The sequence below is a fragment of the Lissotriton helveticus genome, chromosome 2_1, assembly GCF_964261635.1.
Source record: "Lissotriton helveticus chromosome 2_1, aLisHel1.1, whole genome shotgun sequence".
Classification (NCBI taxonomy): domain Eukaryota; kingdom Metazoa; phylum Chordata; class Amphibia; order Caudata; family Salamandridae; genus Lissotriton; species Lissotriton helveticus.
In genome coordinates, this window is record NC_136059.1 from 1,903,472,088 (window position 1) to 1,903,499,415 (window position 27,328).

Here is a 27,328-nt window from a genome sequence, read left to right on the forward strand (position 1 = left end):
CTCCCTCTCACTCATCTTCTCAACCACCTCCCCCTTCCCCTCTTCTCTCACTCACCACTCCCTCTACCTTTCGATCTCTCTGCCCCAGCTCCCCCTTTCCTTTATCTCCCCTCTCCTCTCATCCAACACTCCCTCTACCTTTCTCTCTGTCCACCCAGCTCCCCATTCATTTCTCTGCACTCTCTATCCTCTCAACCACATCCCTCTATCTTCCTAGCTCTCTGTCCCTCCAGCTCCCTTTTCCTGTCTCTACATTCTCTCTCCTATTACCCACCACTCTCTACTAGACCGATGATATCTATATTCTATGAGCGAGAAAGAAGAACCTGTTAGAACTTTGGTTACCAATTCCACCATGGTAGCTTGGCGCGAGGCAGGAAGGCACCCGAAGGCAATGTGTCAAGCAGAAGTGCAGCACACACTCACACTGAGACAGGGAGCACACGCAATAAAATGACACCACACCAGACTGTTCCTTAAAACAATACTCTTTATCTAGACTTTCTTCATTGCAGGTAAGTAACTTTCCTTATATTCTAGGCATTAATTCAGGTAGTAAACATGTCTCAAACACCAGGCCAATATCACTGCAAGTATCTCGCTATTATGCAGGGGCAGTCCAGGCAATCACATTCCTTGTAAGCAGGTTCATTAACTGTAACATTGCATAGGTCTGGTTTCAACACTAAAACATCCCTTGTGCTCGTGGAACTTTGCAATAATTCACAGAGGCATAAATGTCACAACAGAATCATGCTTAACATTTCCTCAATAGGGTCACGCTAGAAGGAACGGTCCCCTGGGAAGGGGTTAACTCAGGCACAGCCCAACATTGTTCTAATGCAGTTCTTGGGCCTTGTTTGGAAGGCCTTCATTCACCTCGACCCTCGTTCCAGGCCTTTATAGGGTTAATCAGGGCTAATGGGGTCCAACTACAGTCTCCTGCGGGGATGGGCGGTCGCGGGCTGCCTCTCTGTTCTCTTGTGGCTCCTCGGCAGCCCCCGCTTTCTCCTGGTGCCTCCGCCCTCCCCCAGGGGTGTTACCTTACTCTTCTGCCCTTTATGAGGCCCTTGCGGTGTAATTTTTAGCCTGGGCAAGTCGGGGGTTTCTCACGTTCCTGGAACCCCCTTGCCGGTGTCTCAAGCCGGCCCCGGACCTCAGGACGCTTTCTCCGTCCCGGGGACCAATCAGAATGCAGTGGGGCAGAGGCGCGCCCGCAGCCGCCAATCTCAGCGCGGCTTGCGGGGTGCGGTAGCCTCGACCAATGGCTCTGCGGCGGCTAGTGGGGGCGTGGCCTATGAAACGGCCGGCGACCCGTCACGTGACGGTAGCCGCAGCAGCTTCCAAGGCCCAGCGCGGCCTTAAGTAGTACTGCAGCGGCCCTCCCCAGGCTTCGGGGGCCGCAGCGGTGAACTCGGCAGCAGGAAGCGATGTGCAGAGACTAGCGTCGGGGCTGCAGCGGTGATGTCAGGCCGGGATACGCTTCCTTCAGCTGCACAAGGGCTGCGGCGGTGAGTTCAGCCCCACAATAGTGCTTATTCCTCTCCGGAGCGCTCAACCACGCTACCAGCAGGCGCCGGGCTGCGGTGGTGATGTCAGGGGTAGTTAGCGCGCCTAACTAACACAGCGCCTCTGGAGTCAGTCACGGAGGGACCGGGGTGGTGAGTTCAACAAGTAGCGCCTAGAGGCCAGGGCCGGACTGGCCGTTGCGGGCACCGGGCTATCCCCCGGTGCGCCGCAAGGGTGGGGGCCGGTTTTGGGGCCGTTTTTGTTACAGGGCCGTTTTTACAGCATAATCGGCCGAAAACCGGCCCTGGCAAAGAGCTCGGTCGCACCCCCAACCTCCTCCCCGGGGGCCGGCCAAGCACTTTGCCAGGGCCAGTTTTGGTTCCCAGTCCGGCCCTGCTAGAGGCCCCAGCAACGGGTGGTAGTTCTGGGTTGGCACAGCGCTCAGGGACTACAACGCCTCGGGGGGCAGACAGTTCCTCCAGACTCACACAGAGCTTCAGTAGCTCAGCGCTGGGGGGCACAGTTCTGGACCAAATAGCGCTTGGGAATTATAGCACTTCGCAGGCAGAGCCCAGTATGACCTTGGGGCATCCAGCAGCAGGAGCCTTAAGCAGTTCAGCGCTTTAGGAGCACAGCACAGGGGGCACAGCGCTTGGAGATTACAGAGCCAGCAGCACAGTTTTATCAGGAAAGCGCTTAGGTGGTGCAGCGCTGTTTACCTGGTTGATCCCCCAGCAGTGCTCTCAGCAGGCAGTCCACTTCTTCTTGACAGCACTTAATGGATGCAGCGCCTTTCTTGGGGGGAAGAAGGGGGGGGGTTGAGTTGGTGGGCTACAGAGGCAGGATGGTTCCCTTGAGCACACTGGAGTTGGTTCCCTAGGTTCCCCCTCGCTGGGCTAGATCAGCAGACTGGCAGAGTCCCTCATATAACTTAGGAACAGCAGGGCCCAAGCGCAGTCAGTCCCAGCAGTGTAGGTTCCTCCCCTAGGCCCAGCCGCCTATACTCTAGCAGAGGTTCCCCCAGGTCCAGTGGTGCCCCAACTGACAGTCAGGTTTCCCTCCTTTACTCTTAAACCCCTAGGTCAGGTGAACCTCCTATAAAGGCGGCAAAGCGTAACCCCTCCCATGGCTGGAAGGTTTCAGGAGCTTCCACATTTTAGGCTATGGAACAAAAAGGCAGGATGGCAGTGATACTGTAACAGGATGTCCCAGCCTGCTCCTAACTACTAGTGCGTGTCTTCATGGCCACTCTGCAGTAGCAGGGGCCTGTGGCAGCCATGTTGTTGGGAGAGAGCTCCTGCTGTCAGGATCTAGCGTAGCGGCACCTGCCTGGCCTCTTAAACTACATATCCCATGAGGCCATGGCAATGACGCACGCTATGTAAGGAAGGCGGGCCTGGAGGGCGTCGTGCGTTATTGTTTCGGCTGTTCCGGAAGGTGTGGTTGCGCGGCGATCAAGGAACCGGAGAAGAAGCCTGGCGTATGGTTCGGAAGATCTGAGTTAAGCTCGGAAGGTACGAGCGTTTGTTTGACGGACGGCCCCTACTTCGTTGGTCTGAGTAAACAGGGATCTGTTTTCAGAGAGAGGTGAGCGGGCGCGTTAAAGTTGCTCCATGCAACGTAGGAACATTGCAGGTTCGGGCATTGTACGGCGGTACTGATTTCATGATAAAGTGAGAGCGGGATGCAGCGGTTCATACCACGCATCACCGTTACGAAGCAACATGAAAATTAATGTTATTCGTGACTGACGGATTATAAATACCAAAGCGGGAGGCAGTGGTAGGCTTATCACACCTCGCCGTGTTTGGGGGACTTCTGTAAGGATTGTGTAGCCTTCTTCTTAGCACTGTGGATTATAAGTACCAAAGCGGGAGGCAGTGGTACCAGTTACTACACCTTTTCCGTATTTGGGGGTTTGGTTTACTTTCAAAGAACTAACATCGGTAATAGCTTGGTGTGGTGATGGAACCACAGTTGGCCAAGTAGTTTTGTTCGGAGGATACTAAGGATGTCATTAGTAGTTTACTCCGCCAAGTTTTGATTACGATTCTCTGCCTCATACGGAGTAGATGTATCCTAATTTATGGGAACTCTGGCCAGAGTATAAGTTCCCGGTTTGATCTTCTTTTCCTGAATTCTAGAGCGGGGGGTAGGTTGCTGTCTCACCCAAGTAATATTGTATTCCAGTCCTTCCTAAAATGTCATGGTTTACTGATGTGTTTCTGTTACCTAGGTGAGCAAGTACCTTTGGTAGATTGAAGCATCATTGAGACAGGAATCAAAGGAGTTGCAAGGTGAATTGAAATTCCATAGTGAGAAACTACGAGTGTATACTGTATTCTTGAATGTACATTTATGGTGTGTTCTCTCTTGCAGGTTTCCCTTTCCCCGCTGTTCCCTTCCTACCCTTTCCCTCGCCCGATCGCTCAAACACTCTGTATTTCTATAAGTCAGTGTGTTGGTGAGGTCAGGAGGTGGACCATTATTGCTACATCTGGATCCTGCGGAGTGCGACCTGACACCTGCACCTCAGCACTGTTTGCAGTGGTAAGGCTCCCAGAGACCTAGGTCCAACAAAAGACGGTGGCAAAAATAAGGCGAAAGGGACAAAAAGACAGGGTAAGACCACCCTAAGGCTGAGAGGTCTAACAGCACCCATTCCTTGCACACGAGGGAATGCACGGGCATCTTGAAAGCAAAACATGCTTGTTTAAGTGGAAAAATATGATGGGCATGTGGCTGGAATTAAATGTGCGTGCTTTTTTAAGCTACCTACATCATTATCATATAAAATCTCTTTATTTATGTCATAACTACACTTTCACAATTGCTTTATCAACTCTCTTGCTTCCTCAAATTTACTTAAATGCACCATTTGCCGGCTCTTTTTCAAAACTTTTCTCGGGGGTAGGAGTTTAAGGAGAATCTCCCCGAACCCCACCCTATGGTGGCTGGACCCGTTTGCTACACTCGCTCGCCTCTGGGCACTCATACAAAACTTTTATGCCCAACCACTTTCAAATGTCACCAGCCACCACTGTTTACAACGCGAAGGGAAAACTAAGTGTGTCACGTTGAGAAAACAAAATGGATGCCCGAAGGTTCCAGAAGCGATGTTCTAGTCATGCTCGCAAGGCCAAGAGGCCATATCAGTGGAGGCACATGGAAACTAAGCAAAGCCGATCGTCGTCTAAATCCTCATCCAAAAGTTCTTCAATGTCATCGTCAAGCGACAGTGAAGAAGATGGATGTTCGATGTTAACTAAATAGAAGCGTGCGCATGTCAGATTGGCCGCATGCAAGGAACAATGAGAGTTGCAGAGAGATCAACAAGTGAAGTCACGAAATTCATTTAGACATTGTACTAAAATCACACTAAAGGTGAATGGCTGTTCCATACCTTTTATCATAGACAGTGGTGCGGCGATCAATATTATGCCTGAGGAGAAGTACCACGCACTGTCACCAGTGTCATGGCTCGTCGAAGACTAAAGTGTATACATGGGCTGCATCAATGCCATTAAAAAGTCAAGGTTCATTTGTAGTAACCATGAAGCACATAAAGACAAAAGTACAAGCACAAACTCACATACTTCAAGGTACTTCATCAAGTGCCTGTTTACTCAGTTTCAGTACTGCTGCTGAAATGGGACTGATATCTGTAAATTACAACAAAAATGCTCATCACGAAATAGTGAGTCCGTTTCCATCGTTGTTTCATGAACTAGGAAAAGTTAAGACAATGAAAGTGCAACTACATATTAATGAGGACACTCATCCTGTTGCTCAGCAGCATCGTCAAATTGCATTTAATTTACAGGAAGCTGTTGAAAAAGTGTTTAAGACCTTACTAAAGCATGATATCATTGAGCTATCTACTGGTCCAAAACTATGGCTGTCGCCCATAGTGGTAGAGCTTAAAGGACAGTGAAGGAGCTGTACGCACCTGTGTTGATATGTGTCAAGCTAACAAGGCAATTGAAAGTGAATGACATCCAGGTCCATACATTGCTGATATGATCACACAGCTAAAAGTCACCAATGTCTTGCCTTGATTTGAACAAAGGATATCATCAGTTGGAACTAGAAGAAAATTGCAGGTACATTACTACCTTTTCTACCCATATTGATTTTTCAGATTTAAAAGATTACGTTTAGGCGTGTCATTAGCTGCAGAACTCTTTCATGATGTCATTCATCGCGTAATACAGCCTGTCACATATGCTTTCAATTACAGTGATTAAACATTGGTATTTGGGGTCACACGAAAGGAACATGATGAAGCTTTTACACATGTGTGCCATTTACTTGTTGATGCAGGTCTCACTTTTAATGCCAAGAAGCGTAAGTTCCACTAAACAAAACTCAAATTATTTGTTCATATTTTCTCTGATGGGGAAATGACTACAGATCCGGCTAAAGTACAGGCTTTGTCAGCCACCTGCCCCCACAAGATGTTACAATGGTACTCTCTTTACTTGGCATGGTCAGCTACTGCTCTAGGTACATCTGTGATTTTGCTACAGTAAGTGCCCCATTAAGAGAGTTAACAAAACAAAATGCTTGATTTCAATGCTCACATGAATGTGACCAAAGCTTTAAGAATATCAAACGTGCAATTGAGAATACCACTGAAATCGCCTACTTTGATCCAAAGCTACATACCAAAGTTGTTGTTGACGCAAGCTAGGTAGGGCTGGGTGCAGTTCTTGCCCAACACAGTGTATATCCAAATTTCTTGAAGGTATATAGTTATTCTATCAGAAGTTTGTCACAAACAAAACGTGCCTATTCACAGCCTGAAAAAGAAAGCCTAGCTGTGGTGTGAGCTTGTGAATATTTTCATGTTTCGATATGGAAAAAATGTCACTCTTGTCACAGATCATAAAGCACTGCTTACCATCGTTGGTAATCCTAAAGCCAAGATGCCCCCTCGCATTGTAAGGTAGGAGTTGAGACAGCAGGAATATGACTACACTATTGTGCCCCTGCCAGGGAAAAATCAAAACCCTGCTGACTACTTTTCACAAGTGCCAGTACAATGTCCCAATACCAGGGCCGGACTAGCCATAGTGGGCACCAGACGTTTCCCTGGTGGCCCGCCGGGGTGGGTGTCGGTTTTGGGTACGTGGGGGCCGTGTTTGTTATTGGGGGCCGGCAATATCAGCCTGGGTAACAAAAGCGTCTGAAAGCGGCCTTAGTAAACAGCTCGACTGCACCCCCCTTCCCTCGGGGGTGGGGCAGGGGGCTGGCCAGCAGTTTGCCAGGGCCAGTCTCAGTTCCCAGTCTGGCCCTGCACAGTACAACTTCTAAAATGGCTGAAGCCTACATCAACTTCATCGTAAAGTCCAGTACATCTGCCGTTATATCAGTAGAGCAAATCCTTTTTGCCACAAGCACAGACAGTGATATGCTAATACTTAAAGACAATATTGCACATTAATACTGGAAACAGAACACTCAATCTCTTACAAATGACAGGAAATATCAAAGTTAAAAAATATGAAAGATACATTTTCCATTACATAAGAAGGAATCATCGTACTAGGTTCGAGAATTGTCATACCATAGTGTCTGAGACAGAAAGTCATTAAAGTGGCACAAGAGGCATTGTGGAATTGTTGCCACTAAGCGAGCTCTCCGAGACTGAGGTTGGTTTCCTCATCTTGATGAAAGAGTTGAAAGGGAATTAAAGGCATGTCATTTGTGCAACTGTTTATCTCCCAAAATAACCCAACATATTAAACATTTCTGATCTTCCAAAACATGTGAGGGAGAAAATCGCTGCTGACTTCTTTGGGTCCCTTGATAATGGGCATCATTTAATGGTCGTCATTGATGCCTATTCTTGTGTTGCCCTGGATTGACTTCTCGTCAATCACTCAGGAAAAAGTAATTGAGAGGCTACATGGTATTTTTGCAACATAGGGCATTCCTTCAGTTCTAAATTCCTACAATGACCCACCTTTCCACAGTCAAGAATTCAAAGACATCTTTGCTCAGTTGAATGTTAAGCATCAGAAAAGCACACCTCTTTGGCCACAAGCAAACAGCACTGTTGAGCATTTTATAAGAATTCTAAAACAACTGTTCAGCGTGCTGCACTGGAAAAGCTTGAAATCAAATCAGATCTTTATTCTGCCCTTTGTGTATACCTGTCGACTCCCCATTCAACCATGGGGGAAAGTCCTGCAACCCTGATGTTTGGGAGAGCCACGAAGATCAAGGTGCCACAATGGATTGCTAAAAGATTGATTGATGATGTTGAACTTCATCAAACTGATTAATTTCACAAAGACAAAATGTAGACCTATGCAAACAAATGCTGATGTGCAAGGAACACTGTCTTTACAGAAAGGAGACCGAGACCTTGTCAGACAGAAACAAAAACACAATTCTGATGCTCCTTTTGATGCTGACCCATTGAAGGTTGCGCCTTGTAGAGGACACATAATGTCTGCTCATCATCCTGGAAAGTCCATTACGTGAGATTGTTCGCATTTCAAGCACATGCCTCGACATTCGCCAACTCCAGATGTCAGAAGTGAGACTTTTCCCATCAGAGAGCACTGAGAGCCCAAAGCATGCCTCAGTGCCTCTGTCACCCATGCCAGTCATGGACACTTCTTCTCTATTCCCGCAGCCTCACATGACAAGATTTGGGCAATTGATTTGAGCACCAAAACGACTTATTGAAGAGTTATGATGTATATATGTATAATTTGTACTTTATATTTAACAAAAGGGGAGATGTAGTGTCCTGTGAGTTAGAGATGACGGGACCCTTTTGGTTCCCGATGGACTCCGTAGAACAGTGACATAAGCGCTTGGGTGTGGTTGATGGAATTCATGAAGTAGAATGTTCAGTTAAGGATTACACGCTGAGGAATAAAGACGTGTAATACCAAACTCTTTGTGAGGAGTAATCATTTACCTGCTCCGAGGGTGGGGAGGACACTATACAAATAATACAGCACAGAGCATAAGTAAGCAATATTACAATTGGGTTGTTGTGTTGGTCTGTTGTGATATCTATTATTGTGATGTGTTGCATTGTTTTGTGCTGTGTAGCAGAGTCTTGGTGCTTTATATTGCTTTGTCATTTTATATTGGTTGCCCTGAGTTGTGCTCTCCTATTATGTTCTATTGTATATATGTTGTGCTGCTATTGAGCTGTTACATTTTCATTCAAAAGCAGGTCCTTAAATGAAAACTTACATGGAAACATTTTCAATTGTCAAAAGCAATTGCATAATTCCATGGCTGCTAGGCCTTTTTGGCCCTAGAATGGTGTATTTGAATTTGAATTTTTAAGGATTTGTAAAGCGCACGTTCACTATGCAGTTTCTTGGCTCTGGGGGGAATACAGGGTAGAAAAGGCACAGGACTGGGGACTAAGGGACCGATGTAGGTCGGTCGGTAACGGCCGAAAATCGGTATTTTCGGCCGTTACAGACCAGTATTTCAGAAATGGTATGTAGGGCCCTTAATTTTACAGAATCGGTAAATTTACCGATCGGTAAATTTACCAATTCTGTAAAATACCGAATCGGTATTTTTACCGATTCGGTAAATTTGAGATGTAGGTGGGACTCTTCTGAGTCCCACAAGCCTTACAAAATCGGTATTTTACCATCAAATCCAATTTGATGGTAAAATACTGATTCCGGTGTGCATGCACATGTGTGCATGCACACCTCTGCCATATGACAGGCAGACCTGCCCTTGGGGCATGTCTGCCTGCCACATGGCACCCGAGCCTGTTTTGGGGGGGCCAGAGGGTGTCAAAGTGACACCCCCTGCACCCTTGTGAAATTCGGTATTTACCGATTCGGTAAATACCGAATCGGTAATGCCCATTCATTCCTATGGGCTTCAAAGCCCATAGGAATGAATGGGCATTACCGATCGGTATTTACCGAATCAGTAAATACCGATTTTCTCCGATTCGGTATTCCAGCACATCTGGAATACCTACATACCCACCCCTCAGATTTACCGATTCTTAATTACCGAATCGGTAAAATTCGGTAATTAAGAATCGGTAAATCAATCCTACCTACATCGGGCCCTAGAAGCTTGCTGAAAATGGTGCTTCTCAAACTTTAAAAAACTTTTACAAACTACATTTTAATTTTTATAACACCAAACCTTCATGCTCTACCTAGCTTAACGGAAAGGATGCAGCAATTACATTCTTTAAAACTCCCTCTCCGCACCCTACTATGCACATCCGTCATCGAAGAGAGAGGTCTAAAAGGAGAGACCAGTCCCTCCACACACTCTACTACACAAACCCATACTCTGAGAGAGAGGTCTGAAAGGTGAGCCTAGCCCCTCAATGCACCATACTATGCACACCTGTCATCTGAGAGAGATGTCTAAAAGGAGAGGGCAGTCCCCTCCCACACTTTACTATGCACACCTTTTATTACAGAGAGGTCTCAGCAGAGTGGCCAGTCCCTCCACACAACCTACTACGCACACTCATCATCTGAGAGGGAGGTCTAAAAGGAGAGGCCAGTCCCTCTCTGCACCTGACTACGCAAACCCATTATTGCAGAGGGAGGTCTCAGCAGTTAGGCCAGTTCCACCACATACCCTACTTTGCATATCTGTGATCTGCCAGAGAGGTTTGATTGGAGCGGCAATTCCCTCCACACATCCTACTATTGTAAGAAAGTGGATCTGTATATACAGGACCAAAGTAAGGCACAGTGTGCACAGAGTCCATAGTCCCCAGAGGTTTGGCAGAGGCTAAAGTTAGATATAAACTTACTCTCTAAAGTGGTAGCTTGGTCGAGCAGTAAGGCAGTATCAGAGGACAGTGTAAAGCATTTGTTGTACACACTCAGTCAGCAAGTGGCCTCACACACTCAAGAACTGAACTCTAGGCCAATTGTTTTGTATCAAAAGATGTAGTTTTATTTTAGAACCAACAAGGTATCAACATATACTTTCTCAGAATGAGTTACTGTAGTTAAATACTTTTCAAATAGGCAATAGACTTTTTGATTACAATACAGTTGTTGCAATAGGCAACATAATTTCAAACACAATGCAACATTGAGCTCAATGTGAATTTCTATTTAAATGCAAGTAATTACTTTGCACATTACTTTTCTAACCACAGGACTGGATCCTAGATTCAGTCCTGGAACATTTCCTGTAAACAGTTAAGTAAAAGTGTTTTGGTTACAGTAGTGATTTTTAAGGAATGTTATTGTATTTTAAAAGTTGACAGAAATTTTTTCACATAGAATCACCAATGTTATCCTACGGGAGGAAATTCACTTAGCAGGTAAGTAGTGTTATGATTACTTTTTCTTACTCAGGGTTGGATCCTGGATCCAGCCCTGGTGCATCTCCTGTAAACAGTTGAAAGAATGCCTTTAAGTTATACAGGTGATTTTTAAGGAATATTTGTAGTTTCTGAAAATCGACACTTAGAAATTTTTCTGGTGAAAACCAGACACTGGATCCCTATGGAAGGAAATTCAAGTTACTGGTAAGTACGGTTCGGATTACTTTTCAGGGTCAGTGTTGGGCTAAAAGGTGATACAAAAGGGGGTGGTGATGGACGGAGCATCTGAATCCATCAAACACGCACACCCAGTCAAAAGATCTGGGTTTAATCCATCACCGTTCTTTAGCCCTCTTCGCCACTCCAGTTCAGACATGGCTATATGCAAATCAGTCTGACCCTGTGCCTCATGGGAACAGTCCAGCCCGAACTGCCAAGCCATGTCTTCCCTGGACCGGAAACAAGCTTCCGAGGACCGGTTTCTAGCATTCCAGCCGTCTTCAGCCCGGCTTGCTTGAATCCAGTGGCAAAGTGAGCAAGGGACTCACGTCTGAGCATACCCTGCCACACTTATGGCAGCCAAAAGCGGTACAAAAGGGGGTGGTGATGGCCGGAGCATCTGAATCAATCAAACACTCACACCCAGTCAAAAGATCTGGGTTTAATCCATCACCGTTCTTTAGCCCACTCCGCCACTCCAGTTCAGACATGGCTATATGCAAATGAGTCTGACCCTGTGCCTCATGGGAACAGTCCAGCCCGAACTGCCAAGCCATGTCTTCCCTGGACCGGAAACAAGCTTCCGAGGACCGGTTTCTGGCATTCCAGCCGTCTTCAGCCCGGCTTGCTTGAATCCAGTGGTAAAGTGAGCAAGGGACTCATGTCTGAGCATACCCTGCCACATGTATGGTGGCCAAAAGCGGTACAAAAGGGGGTGGTGAAGGACGGAGCATCTGAATCAATCAAACACTCACACCGAGTCAAAAGATCTGGGTTTAATCCATCACCGTTCTTTAGCCCACTCCACCACTCCAGTTCAGACATGGCTATATGCAAATCAGTCTGACCCTGTGCCTCATGGGAACCGTCCAGCCCGAACTGCCAAGCCATGTCTTCCCTGGACCGGAAACAAGCTTCCGAGGATCGGTTTCTGGCATTCCAGCCGTCTTCAGCCCGGCTTGCTTGAATCCAGTGGCAAAGTGAGCAAGGGACTCACGTCTAAGCATGCCCTGCCACACTTATGGCGGCCAAAAGCGGTACAAAAGGGGGTGGTGATGGACGGAGCATCTGAATCAATCAAACACTCACACCCAGTCAAAAGATCTGGGTTTAATCCATCACCGTTCTTTAGCCCACTCCGCCACTCCAGTTCAGACATGGCTATATGCAAATAGCCATGGAGTGTGAGGGAGTGGACTAAAGAACGGTGATGGATTAAACCCAGATCTTTTGACTGGGTGTGAGTGTTTGATTGATTTAGATGCTCCCTCCATCACCACCCCCTGTGCCTCATGGGAACAGTCCAGCCCGAACTGCCAAGCCATGTCTTCCCTGGACCCGAAACAAGCTTCCTAGGACCGGTTTCTGGCATTCCAGCCGTCTTGAGCCTGGCTTGCTTGAATCCAGTGGCAAAATGAGCATGGGACTTAGGTCTGAGCATACCCTGCCACACTTATGGCGGCCAAAAGCGGTACAAAAGGGGGTGGTGATGGACGGAGCATCTGAATCAATCAAACACTCACACCCAGTCAAAAGATCTGGGTTTAATCCATCACCGTTCTTTAGCCCACTCCGCCACTCCAGTTCAGACATGGCTATATGCAAATCAGTCTGACCCTGTGCCTCATGGGAACAGTCCAGCCCGAACTGCCAAGTCATGTCTTCCCTGGACCGGAAACAAGCTTCCGAGGACCGGTTTCTGGCATTCCATCCGTCTTCAGCCCGGCTTGCTTGAATCCAGTGGCAAAGTGAGCAAGGGACTCACGTCTGAGCATACCCTGCCACACTTATGGTGGCCAAAAGCGGTACAAAAGGGGGTGGTGATGGAGGGAGCATCTAAATCAATCAAACACTCACACCCAGTCAAAAGATCTGGGTTTAATCCATCACCGTTCTTTAGTCCACTCCGCCACTCCTGATCAGACATGGCTATATGCAAATCAGTCTGATCCTGTGCCTCATGGGAACAGTCCAGCCCGAACTGCCAAGCCACGTCTTCCCTGGACCGGAAACAAGCTTCCCATGAGGCACAGGGTCAGACTGATTTGCATATGGCCATGTCTGAAATGGGGTGGCTGAGTGGGCTAAAGAATGGTGATGGATTAAACCCAGATCAGTTGACTGGGGGTGAGTGTTTGATTTGCTCAAACGCTCCGTCCATCATCCCCTTTTGTAGGGCTAAAAGGTGAAGCACTGGGTTCTCTCCTGATAACAGGTGAGTAAATCGGAATTCGTTGTTCAGCTGATTTTAGTTGAATATATTTATATTTTTTTTAACTATTTTTATTAGAACAAAGAAAAGACATTACAAAAAGAAAATCAACTCTCAGGTGAGTGCATTTGGTTCCAACGCATGGGTCAAAGTGGCATGAAACAGAATCAAATAAACAACATTTAGTACTAGGATCTTGGGGAGTCCTGTGCTCCCAGGTTTAATCCTGGCGTGGGCGGTTCGCAGATTCCTCCTCGGTGGCTATTCCATGCTCCCCATATCTTCCCCATTTCTTTGGGAAACCCCTTGCCACATACACTGCTCTCTCTCTAAACATACACCAGTTAAGGTCTTCCGCCCATTTGTTGATTCGGGGCAGCTGGCTGGCGCCCCAGAGCTGAGCAATATTTCGTTTAGCCACCATATATGCCAGTGTCACCCACTGCTTCTGGTACACATTTAAATCGGTAGGCTCCCACACATTCAACAAACATCTCCGGGCTTCTGGTCGTAGCTCTGCACCCAAAACTTCCCTCAGCTCATCGTGAACCTTCGTCCAATATGTCTGTATCGCTGCACAGTGCCAGAGGACATGCAGCAAGGTGCCGATTTCTCCACACTCTCTCCTACAATCTCCACTCTCGGCTCGCCCCATTCGTACCAAACGAGACCCAGTTATGTACGATCTATGCAATATCTTCAACTGCACCAATCGGAGCCGCATCTGGATAGCGGCTACCTTGGGGGACGAAACCGCCTCCGGCCAATCCTCATCATCAAGTTCTAACCCATCCGCACTCCACTGAGCTCTAATCCGCTCCAACGGGTTCTCCGAGTTGTTGACCAATTTCCTATATATCAGCGAGATGGTTTTCTCGGGAATATGCCCATCTAGTACACGGTCCTTAAGAGGAGATGCCTCCGGGAGCTCCGTGCCCTTTGGGGCATGGGTGATGAGGGCATGCATCACCTGCAGATATCAGTAGCATTCGTTTTCATGTAAACTGTATTGCTTTACGAGGGATTCAAACGTATGCACACATCCTTTATCTGGGTAATTCCGATAAGGTCCCACCTGTCGGACCCCTTAGTCTTCCACAGACTACCTAGCTTCTCAGAATGAAGTAAGGGGGTGGCCAGTGTCAATCTGCCTTCCCACCCGAGACATTTATTGGCCACGTGCCACACCTGTGTCACATGTGCGGTCGGGCCAGTCAACGGAAACCTCCCAGGCCTAGAATACAGAGCTCTATCTATCATCCCACCCGGGGTTAGACCCCGGTCCATGGCATAGCCCGGATCCCCGTGGAGTCCGTAAACAATATGGTTCACTGCGGCCAGCTGTGAGGCCCAGTAGTACTTCCGTACGTCCGGGAGTCCGATCCCGCCGTCATACCACGGAAGAGTCCGTTTAGTGAAAGCAATACGGGCCCTACCATCCCACAGGAGCTGTCTCTGAAGAGTTTCTATTTCCCTGAAGTATGCGGTCGGCACTGGGTCCATCGTGTTCCGCAAGGCATATAGAAACCGGGGCAAAGCCATCATCTTGAAGAGAGCGGCCCTTCCAAGCAAGGAGAGCGGAAGAGCCTTCCAGCGCTCCACATCTTTCTTACACCTGTTCAGTGGGGAAGCTAAATTATTATCATATCGCAACTTTGGATCAAGCATAATAAATATACCTAAATGCTTGAATCCTACCATTTCAATGTGAATAGGGCACGACTACGGAATCACCGGCGGGTGGCCCACCAACACAAAGAGCACTGATTTTGCCCAGTTAATGGCTAATCCAGAGTATGGCAAGCACATCGAGAAAGTTGCGGAAGGATTCTTTGGGGTTGGTGAGATAAAGCAGCACGTCCTCTGCATATAGCAAGATCTTGTCTTCCCAGTCAGGTGTCCATCGCAAGCCTTGTATCGATCTATCCCATCTAACCCAGGCCGCCAATGGCTCCATTGCGAGTGCAAAGAGCAGTGGGGACAATGGGCATCCCTGTCTGGTGCCCCTCTCCAGAAAAAAATCACCAGACTTACAATTGTTGACGACCACTCTAGCCAGGGGGTTTGCGTATAGCAGGCGCCCCCAACCGATAAACTCACTTCCAAAGCCCATCTTCGCCCATACCGCAAACAAATATTGCCACTCCACTCTATCAAAGGCCATTGTGGCGTCTAGAGATACCAGCACCGTCGGCTCCTGGACCTTTGGGGAGCCCCCAAGGACTCCATGCAGTTAGCACAAATTTAGTGCCATGTTCCGGTGTGGCATAAAACCAAATTGATCAGGGTGAATCAAAGTAGTGATCACCTTGACCAGTCTAGTAGCCAGGAGTTTCGCTAGTATTTTGGGTTCTGCGTTGAGAAGCGATATGGGCCTATAGGAGGAGCATTGTGTCTTAGGCTTGCCGGCTTTATGTATGACCACTATGTTGGCAACTCGCTGATCATAGGGGAGTTCGCCCTCCTCCCTGCTTTCCACGAACATGGCTCGGATGTGGGATGCGAGTTTACTAGCATTTAACTTATACAACTCAATAGGTATCCTGTTGGGACCTGTCGCTTTACCGGACTTTATCTGCCTAATCGCTTGGGCAACTTCATCGTCTGACAAAGTGGAATCAAGATAGTTCCTGTCCTCCTCTGACAGACGTGGCATAATAATATCCCTGATCATTTCGCTGTTCTCCTCCATATAGACCCTCCGGTAGTATTCAGAGAACTCGTCTGCAACAGCCTGCGGATCTGTGATCTTACGTGACTCCAACTCCTCCAACTCAGGTACCAGCCTAGACACACGCTCTCCATGATCAAGCCATGCAATCAATTTACCAGCTTTATCGCCGTGCTCATACACACGGTTCTAGACGGCATTGTGTTGGGCCACCGCTCTATTCCTAACAAGAGTGTTATATTCCTCCTCCCGGAGTCTCAACAGATGGAGTTCCGCCGGCGTGTGTGACCTAGCTACCTTCTCTTCCAGAAGTATAACTTCCACCTCCTTCTGTGCTACTTCCGCGTAGCCTTTCTTCTTCTTACCTGACACCAAGGATAATACATCACCTCGCGCTACTGTTTTGTACGCTTCCCAGAGGGACTGCGCAGAGTCCACCGACCCCTTATTCTCCAAAAAGTAACGTTCTGACATCTGAAGAACCTCCTTCTTAATTGCTGAGTCTTTTAACTGCCAGGCACTAATGGGAGCTATCCTACCCACTGTTGGCAGATCGAAGGCGAGGCGAAGCCACAGTGGAGAGTGGTCAGAAATACCCCTTCCAATATATGTCACTTCGTGGACCATAAATGCCATCGCCGCCGGCAGCAGTATATAGTCCAGCCTAGACAGGCTACCGTGAGCGGCCGAGACATGGGTGTAGTGTGTCAATGTCGGGTTACGTACTCGCCAACTGTCTACCAGCCCCAGTGTGTCCAGGTTATCCGAGAGCCAACTCTGAGTCTGTCGGAGCGCTCGTGATGGGCTGCCGTCCACCTCCCCATCTAAGACAGAATTAAAATCACCACCTAAGACTAGGCCACCGAGGGGCAGGGGAGGAAGATAGTACTCAAATCTCGAAAGGTCTCGGTCTGGAGGCCAGTTGGCACATAAATAGACAGTAGAGTGATTGTCTGGCCCCCAACCTGTCCCGAGACACCTGCGTATCTGCCCCTTTGATCAATCCACGTAGCCTGCACAGACAAAGGAAAGGAATTCTTAACCAGGATACCGACCCCCCTAGAGCCAGTTGTGAATCCAGCGTGTACCACCAATTTATACCCTCCCTTGTGGAGGGCCATGAACCTATTACCGACTAAGTGTGTCTCCTGCAACAATATCACATCTGGGGAATGTTGTCCGAAGAGTTGGTTACCATCCCTCTCTTGATTTTGTCACCCAAGCCATTTACATTCCAACTCAGCACTCTTATCCCTGATCCTCGACTATTCTGTGTCGCCGAACCCATGTGAAGAGGGTGTCACTACATTCTTATCACCTGAGACAAAAAATTACAAAAAAGAAAGCCACAACCACACATCAACAAATACAACAACATTCCCCACCCCCTCCCCCCACCCTGCACACCTGCTCGCGGCATTCGCCAACCCCCAACTCGCAGTGTGCCTGTCGCCCCATACTCTAACTAACCAGCTATCTAAAAGTAGATCTGAGGAGGAGTTCGGCACTCCGCGTCCCCCCACCGCCCCTAGGATGTTCTTACACCTGTTATAACTCTCCATCCCGAGAAGCATACCCGCAAAAATGTCCCGTACGTGGCCCCCTTCCCAACAAGATCATATATCACAGACGACAATAGTACTCATCATTCCTGTTCTTGTGAGCTCTCTCCATCCCCGCCGCTCCGTCTCTGAGGCTCCTCTTGGGAGGAAAGACTCTCCACCCAATCTGAGGCAATTTCCGGGTTATCAAAGAACCAAACCTTTCCTTCAGCCTCAACTCGCAACCTAGCAGGAAACATAATGGTGTATTTAAACCCTTTGTATCTAAGTCGCTTCTTGACTCCCAGGAAAGTTTGCCGCTGTCTCTGAACCGCCTGAGTAAAGTCTGGAAAAAAGTTGAGGGTGGAATTTTCGTACTTAAGAGGGCCCCTGGATCTAGAGGCCTGCAGGATAGCGTCTCTATCTCTAAAGTTGAGCACCCTCGCGATCATTGGCCGAGGTGGGGCTCCAGGACGTGGCCTTCCTCCCGGAACTCTGTGTGCACGTTCTATCGTGAAGAAGTTCCCTAACCCTTTCGGTTTCAGATGATTGAGTATAATATCTTCCACAAAAAGGTCAGGGATCAGACCCCCGGCTTTCTCCGGGACACCAATAATATGGACGTTGTTTCTCCGGGCCCTTCCTTCGTACTCATCCAGCTTGCGGCTTGTCATGTCACTAGAGGCTTTAAGGTTCCGAACCTCCTGCTGCAGCTGCGCTACGACGTCCGTCAAACTCGCCGTTTTCATATCTAACGACTTCACCTTCTCACTTGTTTTGGTGAGATCAGCCCGGATTAAGTTGACCTCTATGGTTACCGTGTCCAACTTTTGGTCCAGCAACTCCATCTTCTGTTCGAGGGAGGTTTTAACCCCGTCTATGGCGGCCATCACGTCTTGTAGTGTAGGCTCTGACGTAGGACCCGAGGCTTCTCCACCCCCGTCTTGTGGTCTTCCAGAGCCCAAAGGCGAGCCCCTGGGTTGCGTATGTTGGTCCAACTTATTCGCTTGGACGTGTCGGGACCCCTTGGTGGACCTGGATTGCTGTTTCTCCGCTTCAGGTTTAGTCGCCATTTTGGTTTTGAGCACAGAACAAGCCACTCGGTCTCCCAATTTCTTTGCGGCGGTAATGAAAGTCAATATTAACAGCAGGCTAAGCACTCCTGTCCTCTCACAAGGCCCGCCGGTATCCCTCACTGCCGGCGTATTTCAACTAGAGAACTGGAGAACCAGCCAGCACTGTGTCAGTATTTTCACCCGCTTATCAGCGCTCCATCTCCTCATCTGGCCCCATCATCAACACTCTGGGTTGGTTGCCAAGGCCACAGCTCTGCTTTAAAATCACCAGCGACTCACTGCCACGCGGGCCCCCCCAATCGTCCCATTCGGGTCACAGCCTGTTGTGCAGATGCGCCCCCAGGCGAGGTCCCCACGCTCGGGGGTCACTCTGTTCCGCCCCAGCAGCTGTTAACAAACCGGGAACACCTGGGCCCCACACTCAGTTCACCGGCCCTGGGACCTCGCGCCACCACCGGCCGCCCGCCACTCCAGGCTCAGCCCCCGTATGCGTCCTATTTCGCTGCGCTATTACCGTGCGTGGCTTGAGGGCGGAACGAAAAGTACCTTTACAGATGGACAGCAATCTGACTGGGGATAAACAGGCTTCTATGCTGCTTTATTGTTATTTCACTGTCCATCCACTACCCTCCATCTACAACACAGGAAGATGCTCCTTCTCCTCATTCCCTGCTTCTTTGGTTTTGTCAAGGGTGCTGGCGGAGAGGGCCTCCAGCAGACCTGTTTCTTTGTTTTTGTCAAGGGTCCTCCAGCAGACCTGGCTCACGATGTCCACCAGAAGTTTCATGAGGGCGGTACTATAGTAGGTTGGTATGGGCTGCCCACCTCTCGCTTTCCCAGGCAGTTCCCTCGCTGTGGCTGTGACTGTGTTGGCGGTAATGGCGGCAAGAAGACAGACAGCCCGGCCGCTGTGTGCCCGGTCACAGGCTCACCGGGCTATTCACGCGCTGTACGCCGCTCTCCCTTGTATCCCGCCCCAGCTGCTGCTGCTCACTCTTTGCGGCTCTCCTGCACGTCCCACCCCAGCTGCAGGTCTCGGGCTCTCTCCGTGTCCCGCTGCAGCTGCGGGTCTCAAACCACGATTTTTGCCACTATGTTCTCCCGCAGCGGCGCTCAGCTTACCGCGGCTCACCGCGGCTCTCAGTTCTCAGCGGCTCTCAGCTTAGTGGGGCGGGGCGGGGTGGCGCGGCAAGTGGCGGCGGCTCTACTCCTGCCTCTCCTTACCTTCCTCGGCCGCCCGCCACTCCAGGTCCAGTGTCCATAGGCGCCCAGTTTCACGGCGCTATTGCAGTGCGTAGCCACCCGCGGCGGCGCGAGTAGAGTCTCCCTCGGCCGTCCAGGTGGAAAAGTCAGCAGGGGGGGGGGCGCTCGCGGGGCAACAGAGATTCGAGCCTGTCGTGGGGCCAGACCGGCGACTTCCGGTGTCTGCCCCGCTGTTGTTCCACTGCAGCCGGGGTTGGAGCCAACCCGAGACCCCGGCTCTCCCGCTCACAGGCCACAATCTTGCCGGCGATGCAGCTCCGGTTTCCCACAACGAAACGGGACGCGGAACCCCGCGTCCAGCGCCGCTTCCTCTCCGCCGCCAACTTCTATGCTCAGGGGACAGGATTACAATCAGGAAGTCCCTGGAGGCGGCGGGGGTTTCGGGAGCCTAAAGCTCACGCGGCCATCTTGGACTCGTGCGTAGCTACTCCTCCGATTAATATTTTAAAGTTTCAAAACTCCACACTTGAAAGAATTTCCAAGTGAAACCAGTCAATGTTAGCCTATGGAAGAAAAGTGAGTTATTAGCTTTTAGGTAAGTACTTGACTGGCAGAGTTAAGGTTCTGGGCATAGACTCAGGGGTCTCCCAGGGTCAGGTAGGTACAGTTGGTACACCCTCTGGGGCAGTCGGGTGCAGAGGTAGTTAGGTCCAATGTTATCCAATGAGAGGCAGGGGGCCTTCGGTTGGTGGCTGCTGGCAAGCAGGCCACGCGGCTGTGGGAGCTGGGCTCCTAGTCACCTGCTCAAGGCAAATGGGGAAGTAGATTAGGACAAAGGTTGCACTGCCAGGGGCACTCGGGCGGCTGGGTGCAGGGTGCTTTTGAGCCGTCAGGCGCTCAATGTTATTCAATGGAGATCTTGGAACGTGAACAAAGGTTGCAGGCTTGGGGATGGTGATTCTTCAGGAGCCATAAACACTTCGAGGGGTAAGTTGGGATCTTGGAGAATAGGTAGGCACCTGAGTTGGGCACAGGGGGCCGGGGGCGCCGGGTGCAGGGGTGTCTTTTGATGTCGGGAAATCTTACCCTCTGCTGGTCGCGGTTGGAGGGGTCCCTTGTTCTGAGGCTGCAGGTATCGTCTGGGTCGTCGAGGAGGGTCCTTGGTCACTGGATTCCAGGTCAGAATGACAGGGAGGATGTCCTTAGGGTCTTTGTTCACTCAGGCACAGGCCGGGCTCGGCGGGTGAAGAGTGGGCTGGATTTGCGTTCCTGGCTGGCACCAGGGGTATTGCTGTTTGAGCAGAACCACTGCTCATGGGAGTCCCAGTCTCTAAGAGGGTCAAGGCAGGCCGGTCCTCTGGGGTTCTCGAGGTTGCTGTCCGCAGGAGATGCCAGGATTTAGCAAGAGGAGGTTCAAGGATCAACAGGCCTGTAGGGCTGGGGCCAAGTCAGTTGGTGTCATCCTCTTGTTAGCAGCTGCACGGCAGGTCTTCTTCTTCTTGGTCTTCTTTCTTGTTTTGAAATCAGGATCTGAGGAAGGAAGGTTCAGGGTGCCCCTAAATACTAAATTTAGGGGCGTTACAGGTAGGGGAAGGGCAGGGACCAATAGGTCCCTGTCCTGGGGTGAGTACACCCCCTACCCTGCTCCTCTCCTGTGGGAAGGGGGCAGGAGCCTATCTCTGATTGGGCAGGGCTCCCCATCCTCAAGATGGCCTGAGCTCGGAGTTGTGCTTAACCTCGCCTCTTCCACCTGAGGGGTAGAGTTGGCACAGGTTAGCACACCACCTTTCCTCACTTAGGGTTTACCAACAGTCTTCCCGCCAGAGTGGGGGTCAGAACCAGTGGGGGCCAGTTGCTGAGTACAGTAAGGGTCCTGGAGAAGCTCACAAAAGTGGCAGGCCTTTGAATCCTCCTCCTGCCCATCCTGGGGGAGAAGACCTAGTACCTCACCCAGGATGTGCATTGTTGCAGGCCCAGGAGAGCCGGGGGCTCTCCACCCAGGGGTGCAGCAACATGTCTGCGGTGTCGCAGCCTAGACCGCCTCTCAGACAAGACGTGGAGTGTAGGTTAGTTTTCAGGGGGCAGCTCTATGATGCCCTTTGTAGTGCATTTTACATTAAATTCCACACTGGCATCAGTGTGGGTTTAATGTGCTGAGAAGTTTGATATCAAACTTGTCAGTCTTCAGTGTAGCCATTATGGTGCTGTGGAGTTCGTAATGACAACCTCCCAGCACCATATACTCTTAATGGCATCACTGCACTTACAGTGCCCAGGAATTAGCCCTGGGTACTGTAGGGGCACAGAGCTCATGCACCTGTGCCTACACCACTGGCATAGGGCACCCAGCTAGAGTAGTGACTGATGTATGCCAGGGCAGTGGGTTTGTGGGCATGGCACACAGGGATGTGTGCCATGTCGACTATTTGTTGAGTTCTGCACCAGGACACTCAGCCTGCCAAGACAGTGTGTGTGTGTATCAGGGTACAGGGCCCCTAAGGGTGGCACAATAAGTGCTGCAGCCCGTAGGGGTCTTCTCTGGTCACAATGCCCTGGGTACCTTTGGTACCATTTACCAGGGGATGACATGTGGCCAGAGATGCCGATTGGGTTTTAGCTTCAGCACAGTTTTAGGGAAGGAGCACAGGCCCTGGGCACCTGATTGGCAGGAGCCCAGGGCACACTCAGTCAAAGTACATCAGCAATTCAGCAAAAAGTGGGGGCATACCATGCAAGAAAGATGGCACTTTTTCACAACTATGCATACCCGTCATTCAAGAGACAGGTCTCAGCGACCCATTATCTAAGAAAGGGGTCTTAGTGAAGAGGCTAGACCCTCCCAGGTACTACTTTTGCCCTACAAGTATATTGCAATCCTGCAAGAGTCTCGCAAGAGTACAGTGCAAGGTTCAGGGGCTGAGGCTTGCCACATGAGGCTTGTGCGATCCTGTGAGACACACGCAAGACCCGAATAGAAAATGACTGGGCTTGCCACAAGTTGTTTTATGATCCCTCGAGAGTCTTGTGAGATCATATGGGGAGAATTAAAAAGAAAGGGCCGAGGCTCAGGCAATAGTTACCATTCTTATTACATGGTTCAAGAAATGCTGGGATGTGATTGGATGCAGAACCAGAGATATCTCAGTTTGTCCCTGGTGCTTGGGAGGAGAAGGAAGTCTGTTTCAGTTGTGCTCAGCAGAAGTGAATGTATATGCGATGACAGAGACTGGTGTTTTCATCTGCATTTAGAAAGAACTTCAAGTTGAGGTATTTAATAATCCAATTTAGAAGCTTTGTTGTGAAGTGTCAGTATTTGTACTAATGTAGGTAAAGTTATTCTACACCATGTTTACAGAGTGAAACACTATTTGGGAGGTGTAGATCTCTTAATATAGCTGTTCAGAGGTAGATATTAGTATTGCAGGTTGTTTTGAAAAATGAAGTATTCCAAGTGTATGTACTTGTAAGTAAAGAAAGTTTGTTGAATGTGTTAATACAATCCCTAGGGTTTTTATGAACCTCACTGTACATATATTTTAGCCCTATGAGGTTTTTGAGTGGTGATATTGCTATTTCTACTGTGAAATACTGTGGTGAGTGTTAACAAAGGTGTGTAAAGATGAACGTGTACATTTATAAATTGATATGGAAGCAGAGTTCATGGCATGTTATAATTGAATTACAAAAATATGAAAATAGACTAGTTAAGGGTGTGGTATTTTCAGGAGAAAGGAATAACAAGTTAATGGAGCACTAGATATAAATATAGGATTCTGGGTCTAAAATGCAGTTAAGCTAAGACAATATAATGAAGTATCACTGTAATTAATTATTGATCAGTGTGTAACTTTTGTCTTTTTTGTTATTTTTTAGAAGGAAAATGGAAAGTTGTCTCTAGGAAATCATTATCTGCTTACATAGGCAGCAAAAAAGAGCCTTGTTAACACAAGTAGAATTATTGTGCTGTTCAGCATTAAGTACCTATTGAAGCACCATGTTGTCAGGTTGGAAGGATGTGGAAGTGACCCAACAGTTGTGGAGTTCAGCAGCACGAACTAACGCTGCACGAGCTAGGCTTTGTGAACTGTAATTTATACATATGTTGCTTTCCTGAAATGTTCATGCACCTAGCCTGCTAATATATACTAGGAAACTGAAGTATTTTGGCAGGCTAAGGTGGATTAAAGACTGGAAAAGAAGTGCTACATGAATCCTAATCCAGTAGGCAAATAAAGCAAAAAGAGGGGGAGGCATTGGCACCTGCTGTTAGTGTAAAAAAATGTTATAAGTTATAAAGTTGTTTGTTTTGTTTGTTTAATAGTTGTTCATACAATTTGTTAATATAGTGTTGTAGTGTATTCTAAAAGTGTTTTATTGTAATACAAAAGTTAAAAGTTATTTGTGATTTCTTTGCCTAATACTTATTATACATTTCAGTTGTATTATAGTATTGCAGTATTCACCAAACCTAGCAGTTCTGTCTTCAGGGACTATAAATATGCTGCTCTATGTAGGTTTCTCTCTATGGCAGTATTCACATCTTTTATTCTACAGGCACTTGGTAATGGAGAACCCACTTATTTTGTTATGCAGCTATGGTGAGTTGTCATGCAACAGTGAAGTGTCAGTAGAGAGATCAGTCCTTGTCCACGCTATGGAATAGGGCCCTCTGATAGAAGAGAGAGGTATTGGCACAGACTAAACTCTAATACGCACTCCTATTAACTGCTGGGCACACAGTATTATGTAGGACTGTCGCCATCTGGAGCAGTCCGAAAGAGAGGTGAGTATATCCCCACAGTCAAATATGGACACCAGTTGCGCAAGATACCATTTAAACTGAGAAGATATTCCATTTTATGCTCTACAATGAACATTCATCATTATGAAGAGAAGTATGCACAGAAAGAATAGTCTCTAGCCACAGTCTACTTTGCACATGTTACTCATGGAAGATGTATCAGCTGACAGGGCAGTGTGTTTCCATACCATAGTCTCTATAATTGTTTTGGGAGGCAGGATAGAGACAATTTCATGCCTACACCTTACTTGTAATCTGTCATTCCGGGTGGAGCTGTGACTCGAGAGGTAAGCTCATTTTCACAGCTTAAATTCCACACCCATCATCAAAGATGCAGGTCACAGGAGAGGGGCTAGTCTCTCCCCACACTGTATGAGGAAGACTTATCATACAAGAGAGATGTGTCAGCAAACAGGACACTTTCTCCCCACAGTCTACTATCCTATACCTGACAGCATAGGAAGAGGTATGAGCAGAGATATATGTTATTCTGAAACCCTAATACAGACACGTTTCACCCTGGTAAGATGTGTTACCGAACAGGTCGCTCTCTTCCCAGGCACCACTTTGTATCCCTGTTGGTCTGAAGGGAGGTTTCAGCAGAGCGGCCACTCCTTGCCAACACCATACTGCATATCCATGTTGTTCTGGAAATACATGTTAGTGGGGAGGAGAATGTTTCCCTATACACTACTGTATATGTCTGTCAGCCTGGGGAGACTTGTGACCGGCCAGTCAAATGCATACCCACATCCTAATATATATAGGTATTTTCCTGCTGAGAGGTCTGAGTGGAGAGGCGAGTACTAGTTATACTTACTATGGAATAGTAACATCTTACAAATGAGATGTGCACATTCCCCACCCTACTAGTCATACTGCTCTGACTGGGGAAAGGTGTGAGTGAATGGAGAGACTGTGTCTTTTTAACCCCTACTGTTTACTCTGGTTTCTTGCATGCAAGATCTCACTGGATAGTCAGTTTGTCTCCATAGTCTACTATACACAGTTGTTAGGTTGTGGAGAGGTGTCAGTGAGATACAAGTGTCTACCTACACCCTACTGTGCACTGTTGTTATACTGTGAAACGGTCTCATTTTAAAGTCTACTGATATAAGTCTGTTCCAATGGGAGCTTCTTCACTAGGTTGTCTCCTGAAGGATATTGCGTCCAGGAGGTACCTTCAGACTGTCTCTACTCTCAGTAAACTCTAGCTCAGAGAGTTCACATTACATTCCGGCACTCTCCTAAATGAATGGTCACCAGCTTGACCTCTGGGCATGGTACCCTTGCCCACCAATCCTGTCTAACTCTCAAGTTTTACTGACTTGCTCACTTCAAATTTAATATTTCCAACAAATCTCTAGGAAACAGTTGGAGTCCGTCCGAGACATATCTTGCCACAGACTGACAAGTGTGTTGAAAATGGCTGATTATGTTCTGAGGCCTTTGACAACTTCTCCTTTGCATTCAAACAGGGAATTTAGTGGAAGTGTGGTGAATTATTTGAGCACCACTGAAATCTCAGTAGACAGCCTTATTCAGAGGTGCAAGTTTCCCAGGTATAGCAGGACCTCTAAAACACTGCCGGAGTCCAGTCATTCCCAATGCAGGGTCCTGAAACTGATCAAGCCTCTCTGTAGATGTGTGCTGCACAGTGCAGGCCCTTAAGATGCCTTGGCACCCCAGCATGGAGTGGTGTTTTGTAATCAGGGGCTCAATGTGCATCTTTGGTGTCTTGGTTAATACACAGTATTCCTCCTTCAGAGATGTAGAAGGCTCTCCCCTCAAACATTGTTTTTATTTCCCAGCATGACTGGAGTGCAGCAAATCTTGAATTTCTCTAGTACTCGAACAGGATTGGCAAGGCTGAGGCACCAGAGTATCAAATGACAGTTTTCACCACATTAGTAGCAGAAGAGGAGCTACTCAGCTGGCCTCTGCTGGTTCTTTCTCCTGATGTCTCTGGTGTCATGCCTCCTGGGAAGTTCTGCACATACTCTATTCTGGCTTACTGCCCTACATCCCTGCATGCCTCTATCTTATGGGGACTATTGGCCTTATTATGAGTTTAGTAAGTCACCATGGGGTAACCCAGTATCCCTCAGAACCTGAGCAGTAGTAAAAAGATATACAATTGGTTCTGTCGGGTGCGTACTATTTCTTCAATTTTTTTCTGACTATTCAACCAATTAATCATTTTCAAGCTATACTTTTTCAAGTGAATTCATTACAAGAAATACAAATACAAACTGTCTAAGGTACACCAAAATATTTTTATAAATTGCTTCATTTATAAATACCCTTATTTAAATATTTACAAGGCTGTTAACAATACATAGTGGCGCATCATATGTGAAAAGAGTGACATTCAGTGCTCAGTGATATTCGTGAACGTGTAATATATACAGTGATAACTTTGAGTAAGGGGAAAAAAAGGGGGGGGGGATTGGCCAGTAATGCAAGGTTTTTCAGATAGTTCTACGGACCGCATGAGTTAGTCTCATTGCAGAGTCCATTAAGCTGGTCCAAAAGGTTCTAAAGTCGACGTTTCAACCCTGGAAAAGCACTCTTAAAGTGTCAATGCAGGTCTTCATCAGGACTAGGTGAAGGGGGGTTGACAGCCTCAAGGGGTGGGGGGGGGCAGGTGAGCGTTCCTGGAACTGGCTCAAGCAGGCCCACTTGTTGTTCTGTGGCAGGCTAAGGGTTTTGGCTCCCTTAGTTTGGTGATTCTCGATTGTCAACAGTGCTTGACTCCACCCCACGCAGCGTCTGCAAGTAGCAACCAC